Source organism: Hypanus sabinus, chromosome 28 (genome assembly GCF_030144855.1).
Source record: "Hypanus sabinus isolate sHypSab1 chromosome 28, sHypSab1.hap1, whole genome shotgun sequence".
NCBI lineage: Eukaryota > Metazoa > Chordata > Chondrichthyes > Myliobatiformes > Dasyatidae > Hypanus > Hypanus sabinus.
In genome coordinates this window covers 4,473,770-4,491,472 of record NC_082733.1, presented here as the reverse complement: position 1 = coordinate 4,491,472, position 17,703 = coordinate 4,473,770, and positions in this window count along the sequence as shown.

Below are 17,703 nucleotides of genomic sequence, written 5' to 3'. Positions count from 1 at the left end.
AAATTGGTTGCAGACAACTCTAAATCATATGGTTAGTGTGCTAACAATATTTACATCATGTTAGCACATAGTACTTATCAGCAAAATTGAACTGTACACTCCTTTGAGTTGAATGTATTACTTTCTATTCAATGCATTTTGTGATAAGTTTCTGTACATAACTACTCAGACTGATGTGGAACTGTATAGATATTGCATGTAGAGTGCTAGGTGGCATGGAATACTCCAACGCAAGCTGAATTCAGTAACCTACCTGCTACCATTTACAGTGGAACAGCCATTGACTTGGTTTAATTCTAAAAAGACTAAAGTTCCAATGTGTAGAGAAGGTAACGTTACTGAAAGTAACTTCTGGAGCATAGGTAGCACACTCAAAAAATTGGTTGCAGACAACTCTAAATCATATGGTTAGTGTGCTAACAATGTTTACATCATGTTAGCACATAGTTGTTCTCAGCAAAATTGAACTGTAGACTCCTTTGAGTTGAATGCATTACTTTCTATTCAATGCATTTTGTGATAAGTTTGTGTACATAACTACTCAGACTGATGTGGAACTGTATAGATATTGCATGTAGAGTGCTAGCTGGCATGGAATACTCCAATGTAAGCTTGATTCAGTAACCTACCTGGTACCATTTACAGTGGAACAGCCATTGACTTGGGTTAATTCTAGAAAGACTAAAGTTCCAATGTGTAGAGAAGGTAACGTTACTGAAAGTAACTTCTGGAGCATAGGTAGCACACTCAAAAAATTGGTTGCAGACAACTCTAAATCATATGGTTAGTGTGCTAACAATGTTTACATCATGTTAGCACATAGTAGTTCTCAGCAGAATTGAACTGTACACTCCATTGAGTTGAATGCATTACTTTCTATTCAATGCATTTTGTGATAAGTTTCTGTACATAACCACTCAGACTGATGTGGATCTGTATAGATATTGCATGTAGAGTGCTAGGTGCCATGGAATACTCCAATGCAAGCTGAATTCAGTAACCTACCTGGTACCATTTACAGTGGAACAGCCATTGACTTGGTTTAATTCTGTAAAGTCTAAAATTCCAATGAGTAGAGAAGGTAATGCTACTGAAAGTTACGTCAGTAGCATAGGTAGCACACTCAAAAAATTGGTTGCAGACAACTCTAAATCATATGGTTAGTGTGCTAACAACGTTTACATCATGTTAGCACATAGTAGTTCTCAGCAAAATTGAACTGTACACTCCTTTGAGTTGAATGCATTACTTTCTATTCAATGCATTTTGTGATAAGTTTCTGTACATAACTAAGACTGATGTTGAACTGTATAGATATTGCATGTAGAGTGCTAGGTGGCATGGAATACTCCAATGCAAGTTGAATTCAGTAACCTACCTGGTACCATTTACAAAGGAACAGCCATTGACTTGGTTTAATTCTAGAAAGTCTAAAGTTCCAATGTGTAGAGAAGGTAATGCTACTGAAAGTAACTTCAGTAGCATAGGTAGCACACTCAAAAAATTGGTTGCAGAGAACTCTAAATCATATGGTTAGTGCGCTAACAATGTTTACATCATGTTAGCACATAGTAGTTCTCAGCAAAATTGAACTGTAGACTCCTTTGAGTTGAATGCATTACTTTCTATTCAATGCATTTTGTGATAAGTTTCTGTACATAACTAAGACTGATGTTGAACTGTATAGATATTGCATGTAGAGTGCTAGGTGGCATGGAATACTCCAATGCAAGTTGAATTCAGTAACCTACCTGGTACCATTTACAAAGGAACAGCCATTGACTTGGTTTAATTCTAGAAAGACTAAATTTCCAATGTGGAGAGAAGGTAACGTTACTGAAGTAACTTCTGGAGCATAGGTAGCACACTCAAAAAATTGGTTGCAGAGAACTCTAAATCATATGGTTAGTGCGCTAACAATGTTTACATCATGTTAGCACATAGTAGTTCTCAGCAAAATTGAACTGTAGACTCCTTTGAGTTGAATGCATTACTTTCTATTCAATGCATTTTGTGATAAGTTTCTGTACATAACTACTCAGACTGATGTGGAACTGTATAGATATTGCATGTAGAGTGCTAGGTGGCATGGAATACTCCAATGCAAGTTGAATTCACTAACCTACCTGGTACATTTTACAGTGGAACAGCCATTGACTTGGTTTAATTCTAGAAAGACTAAATTTCCAATGTGGAGAGAAGGTAACGTTACTGAAGTAACTTCTGGAGCATAGGTAGCACACTCATAAAATTGGTTGCAGACAACTCTAAATCATATGGTTAGTGTGCTAACAATGTTTACATCATGTTAGCACATAGTTGTTCTCAGCAAAATTGAACTGTAGACTCCTTTGAGTTCAATGCATTACTTTCTATTCAATGCATTTTGTGATAGGTTTGTGTACATAACTACTCAGACTGATGTGGAACTGTATAGATATTGCATGTAGAGTGCTAGGTGGCATGGAATACTCCAATGCAAGTTGAATTCAGTAACCTACCTGGTACCATTTACAGTGGAACAGCCATTGACTTGGTTTAATTCTGTAAAGTCCAAAGTTCCAATGAGTAGATAAGGTAATGCTGCTGAAAGTAACTTCAGTAGCATAGGTAGCACACTCATAAAATTGGTTGCAGACAACTCTAAATCATATGGTTAGTGTGCTAACAATGTTTACATCATGTTAGCACATAGTAGTTCTCAGCAAAATTGAACTGTACACTCCTTTGAGTTGAATGCATTACTTTCTATTCAATGCCTTTCGTGATAAGTTTCTGTACATAACTAAGACTGATGTTGAACTGTATAGATATTGCATGTAGAGTGCTAGGTGGCATGGAATACTCCAATGCAAGTTGAATTCAGTAACCTACCTGGTACCATTTACAGAGGAACAGCCATTGACTTGGTTTAATTCTAGAAAGTCTAAAGTTCCAATGTGTAGAGAAGGTAATGCTACTGAAAGTAACTTCAGTAGCATAGGTAGCACACTCAAAAAATTGGTTGCAGAGAACTCTAAATCATATGGTTAGTGCGCTAACAATGTTTACATCATGTTAGCACATAGTAGTTCTCAGCAAAATTGAACTGTAGACTCCTTTGAGTTGAATGCATTACTTTCTATTCAATACATTTTGTGATAAGTTTCTGTACATAACTAGTCAGACTGATGTGGAACTGTACAGATATTGCATGTAGAGTGCTAGGTGGCATGGAATACCCCAATGCAAGTTGAATTCACTAACCTACCTGGTACCATTTACAGTGGAACAGCCATTGACTTGGTTTAATTCTAGAAAGACTAAAGTTCCAATGTGTAGAGAAGGTAACGTTACTGAAGTAACTTCTGGAGCATAGGTAGCACACTCATAAAATTGGTTGCAGACAACTCTAAATCATATGGTTAGTGTGCTAACAATGTTTACATCATGTTAGCACATAGTTGTTCTCAGCAAAATTGAACTGTAGACTCCTTTGAGTTGAATGCATTACTTTTCTATTCAATGCATTTTGTGATAAATTTGTGTACATAACTACTCAGACTGATGTGGAACTGTATAGATATTGCATGTAGAGTGCTAGGTGCCATGGAATACTCCAATGCAAGCTTAATTCAGTAACCTACCTGGTACCATTTACAGTGGAACAGCCATTGACTTGGTTTAATTCTGTAAAGTGTAAAATTCCAATGAGTAGAGAAGGTAATGCTACTGAAAGTAACTTCTGGAGCATAGGTAGCACACTCAAAAAATTGGTTGCAGACAACTCTAAATCATATGGTTAGTGTGCTAACAATGTTTACATCATGTTAGCACATAGTAGTTCTCAGCAGAATTGAACTGTACACTCCTTTGAGTTGAATGCATTACTTTCTATTCAATGCATTTTGTGATAAGTTTCTGTACATAACTACTCAGACTGATGTGGATCTGTATAGATATTGCATGTAGAGTGCTAGGTGCCATGGAATACTCAAATGCAAGCTGAATTCAGTAACCTACCTGGTACTATTTACAGTGGAACAGCCATTGACTTGGTTTAATTCTGTAAAGTCTAAAATTCCAATGAGTAGAGAAGGTAATGCTACTGAAAGTAACTTCAGTAGCATAGGTAGCACACTCAAAAAATTGGTTGCAGACAACTCTAAATCATATGGTTAGTGTGCTAACAACGTTTACATCATGTTAGCACATAGTAGTTCTCAGCAAAATTGAACTGTACACTCCTTTGACTTGAATGCATTACTTTCTATTCAATGCATTTTGTGATAAGTTTCTGTACATAACTACTCAGACTGATGTGGAACTGTATAGATATTGCATGTAGAGTGCTAGGTGGCATGGAATACTCCAATGCAAGTTGAATTCAGTAACCTACCTGGTACCATTTACAGTGGAACAGCCATTGACTTGGTTTAATTCTAGAAAGACTAAAGTTCCAATGTGGAGAGAAGGTAACGTTACTGAAGTAACTGCTGGAGCATAGGTAGCACACTCATAAAATTGGTTGCAGACAACTCTAAATCATATGGTTAGTGTGCTAACAATGTTTACATCATGTTAGCACATAGTTGTTCTCAGCAAAATTGAACTGTAGACTCCTTTGAGTTCAATGCATTACTTTCTATTCAATGCATTTTGTGATAAGTTTGTGTACATAACTACTCAGACTGATGTGGAACTGTATAGATATTGCATGTAGAGTGCTAGGTGGCATGGAATACTCCAATGCAAGTTGAATTCAGTAACCTACCTGGTACCATTTACAGTGGAACAGCCATTGACTTGGTTTAATTCTGTAAAGTCCAAAGTTCCAATGAGTAGATAAGGTAATGCTGCTGAAAGTAACTTCTGGAGCATAGGTAGCACACTCAAACAATTGGTTGCAGACAACTCTAAATCATATGGTTAGTGTGCTAACAATGTTTACATCATGTTAGCACATAGTAGTTCTCAGCAAAATTGAACTGTACACTCCTTTGAGTTGAATGCATTACTTTCTATTCAATGCATTTTGTGATAAGTTTCTGTACATAACTACTCAGACTGATGTGGAACTGTATAGATATTGCATGTAGAGTGCTAGGTGGCATGGAATACTCCAATGCAAGTTGAATTCACTAACCTACCTGGTACATTTTACAGTGGAACAGCCATTGACTTGGTTTAATTCTAGAAAGACTAAATTTCCAATGTGGAGAGAAGGTAACGTTACTGAAGTAACTTCTGGAGCATAGGTAGCACACTCATAAAATTGGTTGCAGACAACTCTAAATCATATGGTTAGTGTGCTAACAATGTTTACATCATGTTAGCACATAGTTGTTCTCAGCAAAATTGAACTGTAGACTCCTTTGAGTTCAATGCATTACTTTCTATTCAATGCATTTTGTGATAGGTTTGTGTACATAACTACTCAGACTGATGTGGAACTGTATAGATATTGCATGTAGAGTGCTAGGTGGCATGGAATACTCCAATGCAAGTTGAATTCAGTAACCTACCTGGTACCATTTACAGTGGAACAGCCATTGACTTGGTTTAATTCTGTAAAGTCCAAAGTTCCAATGAGTAGATAAGGTAATGCTGCTGAAAGTAACTTCAGTAGCATAGGTAGCACACTCAAACAATTGGTTGCAGACAACTCTAAATCATATGGTTAGTGTGCTAACAATGTTTACATCATGTTAGCACATAGTAGTTCTCAGCAAAATTGAACTGTACACTCCTTTGAGTTGAATGCATTACTTTCTATTCAATGCCTTTTGTGATAAGTTTCTGTACATAACTAAGACTGATGTTGAACTGTATAGATATTGCATGTAGAGTGCTAGGTGGCATGGAATACTCCAATGCAAGTTGAATTCAGTAACCTACCTGGTACCATTTACAAAGGAACAGCCATTGACTTGGTTTAATTCTAGAAAGTCTAAAGTTCCAATGTGTAGAGAAGGTAATGCTACTGAAAGTAACTTCAGTAGCATAGGTAGCACACTCAAAAAATTGGTTGCAGAGAACTCTAAATCATATGGTTAGTGCGCTAACAATGTTTACATCATGTTAGCACATAGTAGTTCTCAGCAAAATTGAACTGTAGACTCCTTTGAGTTGAATGCATTACTTTCTATTCAATACATTTTGTGATAAGTTTCTGTACATAACTAGTCAGACTGATGTGGAACTGTACAGATATTGCATGTAGAGTGCTAGGTGGCATGGAATACCCCAATGCAAGTTGAATTCACTAACCTACCTGGTACCATTTACAGTGGAACAGCCATTGACTTGGTTTAATTCTAGAAAGACTAAAGTTCCAATGTGTAGAGAAGGTAACGTTACTGAAGTAACTTCTGGAGCATAGGTAGCACACTCATAAAATTGGTTGCAGACAACTCTAAATCATATGTTTAGTGTGCTAACAATGTTTACATCATGTTAGCACATAGTTGTTCTCAGCAAAATTGAACTGTAGACTCCTTTGAGTTGAATGCATTACTTTTCTATTCAATGCATTTTGTGATAAATTTGTGTACATAACTACTCAGACTGATGTGGAACTGTATAGATATTGCATGTAGAGTGCTAGGTGCCATGGAATACTCCAATGCAAGCTTAATTCAGTAACCTACCTGGTACCATTTACAGTGGAACAGCCATTGACTTGGTTTAATTCTGTAAAGTGTAAAATTCCAATGAGTAGAGAAGGTAATGCTACTGAAAGTAACTTCTGGAGCATAGGTAGCACACTCAAAAAATTGGTTGCAGACAACTCTAAATCATATGGTTAGTGTGCTAACAATGTTTACATCATGTTAGCACATAGTAGTTCTCAGCAGAATTGAACTGTACACTCCTTTGAGTTGAATGCATTACTTTCTATTCAATGCATTTTGTGATAAGTTTCTGTACATAACTACTCAGACTGATGTGGATCTGTATAGATATTGCATGTAGAGTGCTAGGTGCCATGGAATACTCCAATGCAAGCTGAATTCAGTAACCTACCTGGTACCATTTACAGTGGAACAGCCATTGACTTGGTTTAATTCTGTAAAGTCTAAAATTCCAATGAGTAGAGAAGGTAATGCTACTGAAAGTAACTTCAGTAGCATAGGTAGCACACTCAAAAAATTGGTTGCAGACAACTCTAAATCATATGGTTAGTGTGCTAACAACGTTTACATCATGTTAGCACATAGTAGTTCTCAGCAAAATTGAACTGTACACTCCTTTGAGTTGAATGCATTACTTTCTATTCAATGCATTTTGTGATAAGTTTCTGTACATAACTACTCAGACTGATGTGGAACTGTATAGATATTGCATGTAGAGTGCTAGGTGGCATGGAATACTCCAATGCAAGTTGAATTCAGTAACCTACCTGGTACCATTTACAGTGGAACAGCCATTGACTTGGTTTAATTCTAGAAAGACTAAAGTTCCAATGTGGAGAGAAGGTAACGTTACTGAAGTAACTGCTGGAGCATAGGTAGCACACTCATAAAATTGGTTGCAGACAACTCTAAATCATATGGTTAGTGTGCTAACAATGTTTACATCATGTTAGCACATAGTTGTTCTCAGCAAAATTGAACTGTAGACTCCTTTGAGTTGAATGCATTACTTTCTATTCAATGCATTTTGTGATAAGTTTGTGTACATAACTACTCAGACTGATGTGGAACTGTATAGATATTGCATGTAGAGTGCTAGGTGGCATGGAATACTCCAATGCAAGTTGAATTCAGTAACCTACCTGGTACCATTTACAGTGGAACAGCCATTGACTTGGTTTAATTCTGTAAAGTCCAAAGTTCCAATGAGTAGATAAGGTAATGCTGCTGAAAGTAACTTCTGGAGCATAGGTAGCACACTCAAACAATTGGTTGCAGACAACTCTAAATCATATGGTTAGTGTGCTAACAATGTTTACATCATGTTAGCACATAGTTGTTCTCAGCAAAATTGAACTGTAGACTCCTTTGAGTTGAATGCATTACTTTTCTATTCAATGCATTTTGTGATAAGTTTGTGTACATAACTACTCAGACTGATGTGGAACTGTATAGATATTGCATGTAGAGTGCTAGGTGCCATGGAATACTCCAATGCAAGCTTAATTCAGTAACCCACCTGGTACCATTTACAGTGGAACAGCCATTGACTTGGTTTAATTCTGTAAAGTGTAAAATTCCAATGAGTAGAGAAGGTAATGCTACTGAAAGTAACTTCAGTCGCATAGGTAGTACACTCAAAAAATTGTTTGCAGACAACTCTAAATCATATGGTTAGTGTGCTAACAATGTTTACATCATGTTAGCACATAGTACTTATCAGCAAAATTGAACTGTACACTCCTTTGAGTTGAATGCATTACTTTCTATTCAATGCATTTTGTGATAAGTTTCTGTACATAACTACTCAGACTGATGTGGAACTGTATAGATATTGCATGTAGAGTGCTAGGTGGCATGGAATACTCCAATGCAAGTTGAATTCAGGAACCTACCTGGTTCCATTTACAGTGGAACAGCCATTGACTTGGTTTAATTCTAGAAAGACTAAAGTTCCAATGTGTAGAGAAGGTAACGTTACTGAAAGTAACTTCTGGAGCATAGGTAGCACACTCATAAAATTGGTTGCAGACAACTCTAAATCATATGGTTAGTGTGCTAACAATGTTTACATCATGTTAGCACATAGTTGTTCTCAGCAAAATTGAACTGTAGACTCCTTTGAGTTCAATGCATTACTTTCTATTCAATGCATTTTGTGAAAAGTTTGTGTACATAACTACTCAGACTGATGTGGAACTGTATAGATATTGCATGTAGAGTGCTAGGTGGCATGGAATCCTCCAATGCAAGTTGAATTCAGTAACCTACCTGGTACCATTTACAGTGGAACAGCCATTGACTTGGTTTAATTCTGTAAAGTCCAAAGTTCCAATGAGTAGATAAGGTAATGCTGCTGAAAGTAACTTCAGTAGCATAGGTAGCACACTCAAACAATTGGTTGCAGACAACTCTAAATCATATGGTTAGTGTGCTAACAATGTTTACATCATGTTAGCACATAGTTGTTCTCAGCAAAATTGAACTGTAGACTCCTTTGTGTTGAATGCATTACTTTCTATTCAATGCATTTTGTGATAAGTTTCTGTACATAACTACTCAGACTGATGTGGAACTGTATAGATATTGCATGTAGAGTGCTAGGTGGCATGGAATACTCCAATGCAAGCTTGATTCAGTAACCTACCTGGTACCATTTACAGTGGAACAGCCATTGACTTGGTTTAATTCTAGAAAGACTAAAGTTCCAATGTGTAGAGAAGGTAACGTTACTGAAAGTAACTTCTGGAGCATAGGTAGCACACTCAAAAAATTGGTTGCAGACAACTCTAAATCATATGGTTAGTGTGCTAACAATGTTTACATCATGTTATCACATAGTAGTTCTCAGCAGAATTGAACTGTACACTCCTTTGAGTTGAATGCATTACTTTCTATTCAATGCATTTTGTGATAAGTTTCTGTACATAACTACTCAGACTGATGTGGAACTGTATAGATATTGCATGTAGAGTGCTAGGTGCCATGGAATACTCCAATGCAAGCTGAATTCAGTAACCTACCTGGTACCATTTACAGTGGAACAGCCATTGACTTGGTTTAATTCTGTAAACTCTAAAATTCCAATGAGTAGAGAAGGTAATGCTACTGAAAGTAACTTCAGTAGCATAGGTAGCACACTCAAAAAATTGGTTGCAGACAACTCTAAATCATATGGTTAGTGTGCTAACAATGTTTACATCATGTTAGCACATAGTAGTTCTCAGCAAAATTGAACTGTAGACTCCTTTGAGTTGAATGCATTACTTTCTATTCAATGCATTTTGTGATAAGTTTGTGTACATAACTACTCAGTCTGATGTGGAACTGTATAGATATTGCATGTAGAGTGCTAGATGGCATGGAATACTCCAATGCAAGTTGAATTCAGTAACATACCTGGTACCATTTACAGTGGAACAGCCATTGACTTGGTTTAATTCTGTAAAGTCCAAAGTTCCAATGAGTAGAGAAGGTAATGCTACTGAAAGTGACTTCAGTAGCATAGGTAGCACACTCAAAAAATTGGTTGCAGACAACTCTAAATCATATGGTTAGTGTGCTAACAATGTTTACATCATGTTAGCACATAGTAGTTCTCAGCAAAATTGAACTGTACACTCCTTTGAGTTGAATGCATTACTTTCTATTCAATGCCTTTCGTGATAAGTTTCTGTACATAACTAAGACTGATGTTGAACTGTATAGATATTGCATGTAGAGTGCTAGGTGGCATGGAATACTCCAATGCAAGTTGAATTCAGTAACCTACCTGGTACCATTTACAAAGGAACAGCCATTGACTTGGTTTAATTCTAGAAAGTCTAAAGTTCCAATGTGTAGAGAAGGTAATGCTACTGAAAGTAACTTCAGTAGCATAGGTAGCACACTCAAAAAATTGGTTGCAGAGAACTCTAAATCATATGGTTAGTGCGCTAACAATGTTTACATCATGTTAGCACATAGTAGTTCTCAGCAAAATTGAACTGTAGACTCCTTTGAGTTGAATGCATTACTTTCTATTCAATACATTTTGTGATAAGTTTCTGTACATAACTAGTCAGACTGATGTGGAACTGTACAGATATTGCATGTAGAGTGCTAGGTGGCATGGAATACCCCAATGCAAGTTGAATTCACTAACCTACCTGGTACCATTTACAGTGGAACAGCCATTGACTTGGTTTAATTCTAGAAAGACTAAAGTTCCAATGTGTAGAGAAGGTAACGTTACTGAAGTAACTTCTGGAGCATAGGTAGCACACTCATAAAATTGGTTGCAGACAACTCTAAATCATATGGTTTGTGTGCTAACAATGTTTACATCATGTTAGCACATAGTTGTTCTCAGCAAAATTGAACTGTAGACTCCTTTGAGTTGAATGCATTACTTTTCTATTCAATGCATTTTGTGATAAATTTGTGTACATAACTACTCAGACTGATGTGGAACTGTATAGATATTGCATGTAGAGTGCTAGGTGCCATGGAATACTCCAATGCAAGCTTAATTCAGTAACCTACCTGGTACCATTTACAGTGGAACAGCCTTTGACTTGGTTTAATTCTGTAAAGTGTAAAATTCCAATGAGTAGAGAAGGTAATGCTACTGAAAGTAACTTCTGGAGCATAGGTAGCACACTCAAAAAATTGGTTGCAGACAACTCTAAATCATATGGTTAGTGTGCTAACAATGTTTACATCATGTTAGCACATAGTAGTTCTCAGCAGAATTGAACTGTACACTCCTTTGAGTTGAATGCATTACTTTCTATTCAATGCATTTTGTGATAAGTTTCTGTACATAACTACTCAGACTGATGTGGATCTGTATAGATATTGCATGTAGAGTGCTAGGTGCCATGGAATACTCAAATGCAAGCTGAATTCAGTAACCTACCTGGTACTATTTACAGTGGAACAGCCATTGACTTGGTTTAATTCTGTAAAGTCTAAAATTCCAATGAGTAGAGAAGGTAATGCTACTGAAAGTAACTTCAGTAGCATAGGTAGCACACTCAAAAAATTGGTTGCAGACAACTCTAAATCATATGGTTAGTGTGCTAACAACGTTTACATCATGTTAGCACATAGTAGTTCTCAGCAAAATTGAACTGTACACTCCTTTGACTTGAATGCATTACTTTCTATTCAATGCATTTTGTGATAAGTTTCTGTACATAACTACTCAGACTGATGTGGAACTGTATAGATATTGCATGTAGAGTGCTAGGTGGCATGGAATACTCCAATGCAAGTTGAATTCAGTAACCTACCTGGTACCATTTACAGTGGAACAGCCATTGACTTGGTTTAATTCTAGAAAGACTAAAGTTCCAATGTGGAGAGAAGGTAACGTTACTGAAGTAACTGCTGGAGCATAGGTAGCACACTCATAAAATTGGTTGCAGACAACTCTAAATCATATGGTTAGTGTGCTAACAATGTTTACATCATGTTAGCACATAGTTGTTCTCAGCAAAATTGAACTGTAGACTCCTTTGAGTTCAATGCATTACTTTCTATTCAATGCATTTTGTGATAAGTTTGTGTACATAACTACTCAGACTGATGTGGAACTGTATAGATATTGCATGTAGAGTGCTAGGTGGCATGGAATACTCCAATGCAAGTTGAATTCACTAACCTACCTGGTACATTTTACAGTGGAACAGCCATTGACTTGGTTTAATTCTAGAAAGACTAAATTTCCAATGTGGAGAGAAGGTAACGTTACTGAAGTAACTTCTGGAGCATAGGTAGCACACTCATAAAATTGGTTGCAGACAACTCTAAATCATATGGTTAGTGTGCTAACAATGTTTACATCATGTTAGCACATAGTTGTTCTCAGCAAAATTGAACTGTAGACTCCTTTGAGTTCAATGCATTACTTTCTATTCAATGCATTTTGTGATAGGTTTGTGTACATAACTACTCAGACTGATGTGGAACTGTATAGATATTGCATGTAGAGTGCTAGGTGGCATGGAATACTCCAATGCAAGTTGAATTCAGTAACCTACCTGGTACCATTTACAGTGGAACAGCCATTGACTTGGTTTAATTCTGTAAAGTCCAAAGTTCCAATGAGTAGATAAGGTAATGCTGCTGAAAGTAACTTCAGTAGCATAGGTAGCACACTCAAACAATTGGTTGCAGACAACTCTAAATCATATGGTTAGTGTGCTAACAATGTTTACATCATGTTAGCACATAGTAGTTCTCAGCAAAATTGAACTGTACACTCCTTTGAGTTGAATGCATTACTTTCTATTCAATGCCTTTTGTGATAAGTTTCTGTACATAACTAAGACTGATGTTGAACTGTATAGATATTGCATGTAGAGTGCTAGCTGGCATGGAATACTCCAATGCAAGTTGAATTCAGTAACCTACCTGGTACCATTTACAAAGGAACAGCCATTGACTTGGTTTAATTCTAGAAAGTCTAAAGTTCCAATGTGTAGAGAAGGTAATGCTACTGAAAGTAACTTCAGTAGCATAGGTAGCACACTCAAAAAATTGGTTGCAGAGAACTCTAAATCATATGGTTAGTGCGCTAACAATGTTTACATCATGTTAGCACATAGTAGTTCTCAGCAAAATTGAACTGTAGACTCCTTTGAGTTGAATGCATTACTTTCTATTCAATACATTTTGTGATAAGTTTCTGTACATAACTAGTCAGACTGATGTGGAACTGTACAGATATTGCATGTAGAGTGCTAGGTGGCATGGAATACCCCAATGCAAGTTGAATTCACTAACCTACCTGGTACCATTTACAGTGGAACAGCCATTGACTTGGTTTAATTCTAGAAAGACTAAAGTTCCAATGTGTAGAGAAGGTAACGTTACTGAAGTAACTTCTGGAGCATAGGTAGCACACTCATAAAATTGGTTGCAGACAACTCTAAATCATATGGTTAGTGTGCTAACAATGTTTACATCATGTTAGCACATAGTTGTTCTCAGCAAAATTGAACTGTAGACTCCTTTGAGTTGAATGCATTACTTTTCTATTCAATGCATTTTGTGATAAATTTGTGTACATAACTACTCAGACTGATGTGGAACTGTATAGATATTGCATGTAGACTGCTAGGTGCCATGGAATACTCCAATGCAAGCTTAATTCAGTAACCTACCTGGTACCATTTACAGTGGAACAGCCATTGACTTGGTTTAATTCTGTAAAGTGTAAAATTCCAATGAGTAGAGAAGGTAATGCTACTGAAAGTAACTTCTGGAGCATAGGTAGCACACTCAAAAAATTGGTTGCAGACAACTCTAAATCATATGGTTAGTGTGCTAACAATGTTTACATCATGTTAGCACATAGTAGTTCTCAGCAGAATTGAACTGTACACTCCTTTGAGTTGAATGCATTACTTTCTATTCAATGCATTTTGTGATAAGTTTCTGTACATAACTACTCAGACTGATGTGGATCTGTATAGATATTGCATGTAGAGTGCTAGGTGCCATGGAATACTCCAATGCAAGCTGAATTCAGTAACCTACCTGGTACCATTTACAGTGGAACAGCCATTGACTTGGTTTAATTCTGTAAAGTCTAAAATTCCAATGAGTAGAGAAGGTAATGCTACTGAAAGTAACTTCAGTAGCATAGGTAGCACACTCAAAAAATTGGTTGCAGACAACTCTAAATCATATGGTTAGTGTGCTAACAACGTTTACATCATGTTAGCACATAGTAGTTCTCAGCAAAATTGAACTGTACACTCCTTTGAGTTGAATGCATTACTTTCTATTCAATGCATTTTGTGATAAGTTTCTGTACATAACTACTCAGACTGATGTGGAACTGTATAGATATTGCATGTAGAGTGCTAGGTGGCATGGAATACTCCAATGCAAGTTGAATTCAGTAACCTACCTGGTACCATTTACAGTGGAACAGCCATTGACTTGGTTTAATTCTAGAAAGACTAAAGTTCCAATGTGGAGAGAAGGTAACGTTACTGAAGTAACTGCTGGAGCATAGGTAGCACACTCATAAAATTGGTTGCAGACAACTCTAAATCATATGGTTAGTGTGCTAACAATGTTTACATCATGTTAGCACATAGTTGTTCTCAGCAAAATTGAACTGTAGACTCCTTTGAGTTGAATGCATTACTTTCTATTCAATGCATTTTGTGATAAGTTTGTGTACATAACTACTCAGACTGATGTGGAACTGTATAGATATTGCATGTAGAGTGCTAGGTGGCATGGAATACTCCAATGCAAGTTGAATTCAGTAACCTACCTGGTACCATTTACAGTGGAACAGCCATTGACTTGGTTTAATTCTGTAAAGTCCAAAGTTCCAATGAGTAGATAAGGTAATGCTGCTGAAAGTAACTTCTGGAGCATAGGTAGCACACTCAAACAATTGGTTGCAGACAACTCTAAATCATATGGTTAGTGTGCTAACAATGTTTACATCATGTTAGCACATAGTTGTTCTCAGCAAAATTGAACTGTAGACTCCTTTGAGTTGAATGCATTACTTTTCTATTCAATGCATTTTGTGATAAGTTTGTGTACATAACTACTCAGACTGATGTGGAACTGTATAGATATTGCATGTAGAGTGCTAGGTGCCATGGAATACTCCAATGCAAGCTTAATTCAGTAACCCACCTGGTACCATTTACAGTGGAACAGCCATTGACTTGGTTTAATTCTGTAAAGTGTAAAATTCCAATGAGTAGAGAAGGTAATGCTACTGAAAGTAACTTCAGTCGCATAGGTAGTACACTCAAAAAATTGTTTGCAGACAACTCTAAATCATATGGTTAGTGTGCTAACAATGTTTACATCATGTTAGCACATAGTACTTATCAGCAAAATTGAACTGTACACTCCTTTGAGTTGAATGCATTACTTTCTATTCAATGCATTTTGTGATAAGTTTCTGTACATAACTACTCAGACTGATGTGGAACTGTATAGATATTGCATGTAGAGTGCTAGGTGGCATGGAATACTCCAATGCAAGTTGAATTCAGGAACCTACCTGGTTCCATTTACAGTGGAACAGCCATTGACTTGGTTTAATTCTAGAAAGACTAAAGTTCCAATGTGTAGAGAAGGTAACGTTACTGAAAGTAACTTCTGGAGCATAGGTAGCACACTCATAAAATTGGTTGCAGACAACTCTAAATCATATGGTTAGTGTGCTAACAATGTTTACATCATGTTAGCACATAGTTGTTCTCAGCAAAATTGAACTGTAGACTCCTTTGAGTTCAATGCATTACTTTCTATTCAATGCATTTTGTGAAAAGTTTGTGTACATAACTACTCAGACTGATGTGGAACTGTATAGATATTGCATGTAGAGTGCTAGGTGGCATGGAATCCTCCAATGCAAGTTGAATTCAGTAACCTACCTGGTACCATTTACAGTGGAACAGCCATTGACTTGGTTTAATTCTGTAAAGTCCAAAGTTCCAATGAGTAGATAAGGTAATGCTGCTGAAAGTAACTTCAGTAGCATAGGTAGCGCACTCAAACAATTGGTTGCAGACAACTCTAAATCATATGGTTAGTGTGCTAACAATGTTTACATCATGTTAGCACATAGTTGTTCTCAGCAAAATTGAACTGTAGACTCCTTTGTGTTGAATGCATTACTTTCTATTCAATGCATTTTGTGATAAGTTTCTGTACATAACTACTCAGACTGATGTGGAACTGTATAGATATTGCATGTAGAGTGCTAGGTGGCATGGAATACTCCAATGCAAGCTTGATTCAGTAACCTACCTGGTACCATTTACAGTGGAACAGCCATTGACTTGGTTTAATTCTAGAAAGACTAAAGTTCCAATGTGTAGAGAAGGTAACGTTACTGAAAGTAACTTCTGGAGCATAGGTAGCACACTCAAAAAATTGGTTGCAGACAACTCTAAATCATATGGTTAGTGTGCTAACAATGTTTACATCATGTTATCACATAGTAGTTCTCAGCAGAATTGAACTGTACACTCCTTTGAGTTGTATGCATTACTTTCTATTCAATGCATTTTGTGATAAGTTTCTGTACATAACTACTCAGACTGATGTGGAACTGTATAGATATTGCATGTAGAGTGCTAGGTGCCATGGAATACTCCAATGCAAGCTGAATTCAGTAACCTACCTGGTACCATTTACAGTGGAACAGCCATTGACTTGGTTTAATTCTGTAAACTCTAAAATTCCAATGAGTAGAGAAGGTAATGCTACTGAAAGTAACTTCAGTAGCATAGGTAGCACACTCAAAAAATTGGTTGCAGACAACTCTAAATCATATGGTTAGTGTGCTAACAATGTTTACATCATGTTAGCACATAGTAGTTCTCAGCAAAATTGAACTGTAGACTCCTTTGAGTTGAATGCATTACTTTCTATTCAATGCATTTTGTGATAAGTTTGTGTACATAACTACTCAGTCTGATGTGGAACTGTATAGATATTGCATGTAGAGTGCTAGATGGCATGGAATACTCCAATGCAAGTTGAATTCAGTAACATACCTGGTACCATTTACAGTGGAACAGCCATTGACTTGGTTTAATTCTGTAAAGTCCAAAGTTCCAATGAGTAGAGAAGGTAATGCTACTGAAAGTGACTTCAGTAGCATAGGTAGCACACTCAAAAAATTGGTTGCAGACAACTCTAAATCATATGGTTAGTGTGCTAACAATGTTTACATCATGTTAGCACATAGTACTTATCAGCAAAATTGAACTGTACACTCCTTTGAGTTGAATGCATTACTTTCTATTCAATGCATTTTGTGATAAGTTTCTGTACATAACTACTCAGACTGATGTGGAACTGTATAGATAGTGCATGTAGAGTGCTAGGTGGCATGGAATACTCCAATGCAAGTTGAATTCAGTAACCTACCTGGTACCATTTACAGTGGAACAGCCATTGACTGGGTTTAATTCTAGAAAGACTAAAGTTCCAATGTGTAGAGAAGGTAACGTTACTGAAAGTAACTTCTGGAGCATAGGTAGCACACTCAAAAAATTGTTTGCAGACAACTCTAAATCATATGGTTAGTGTGCTACCAATGTTTACA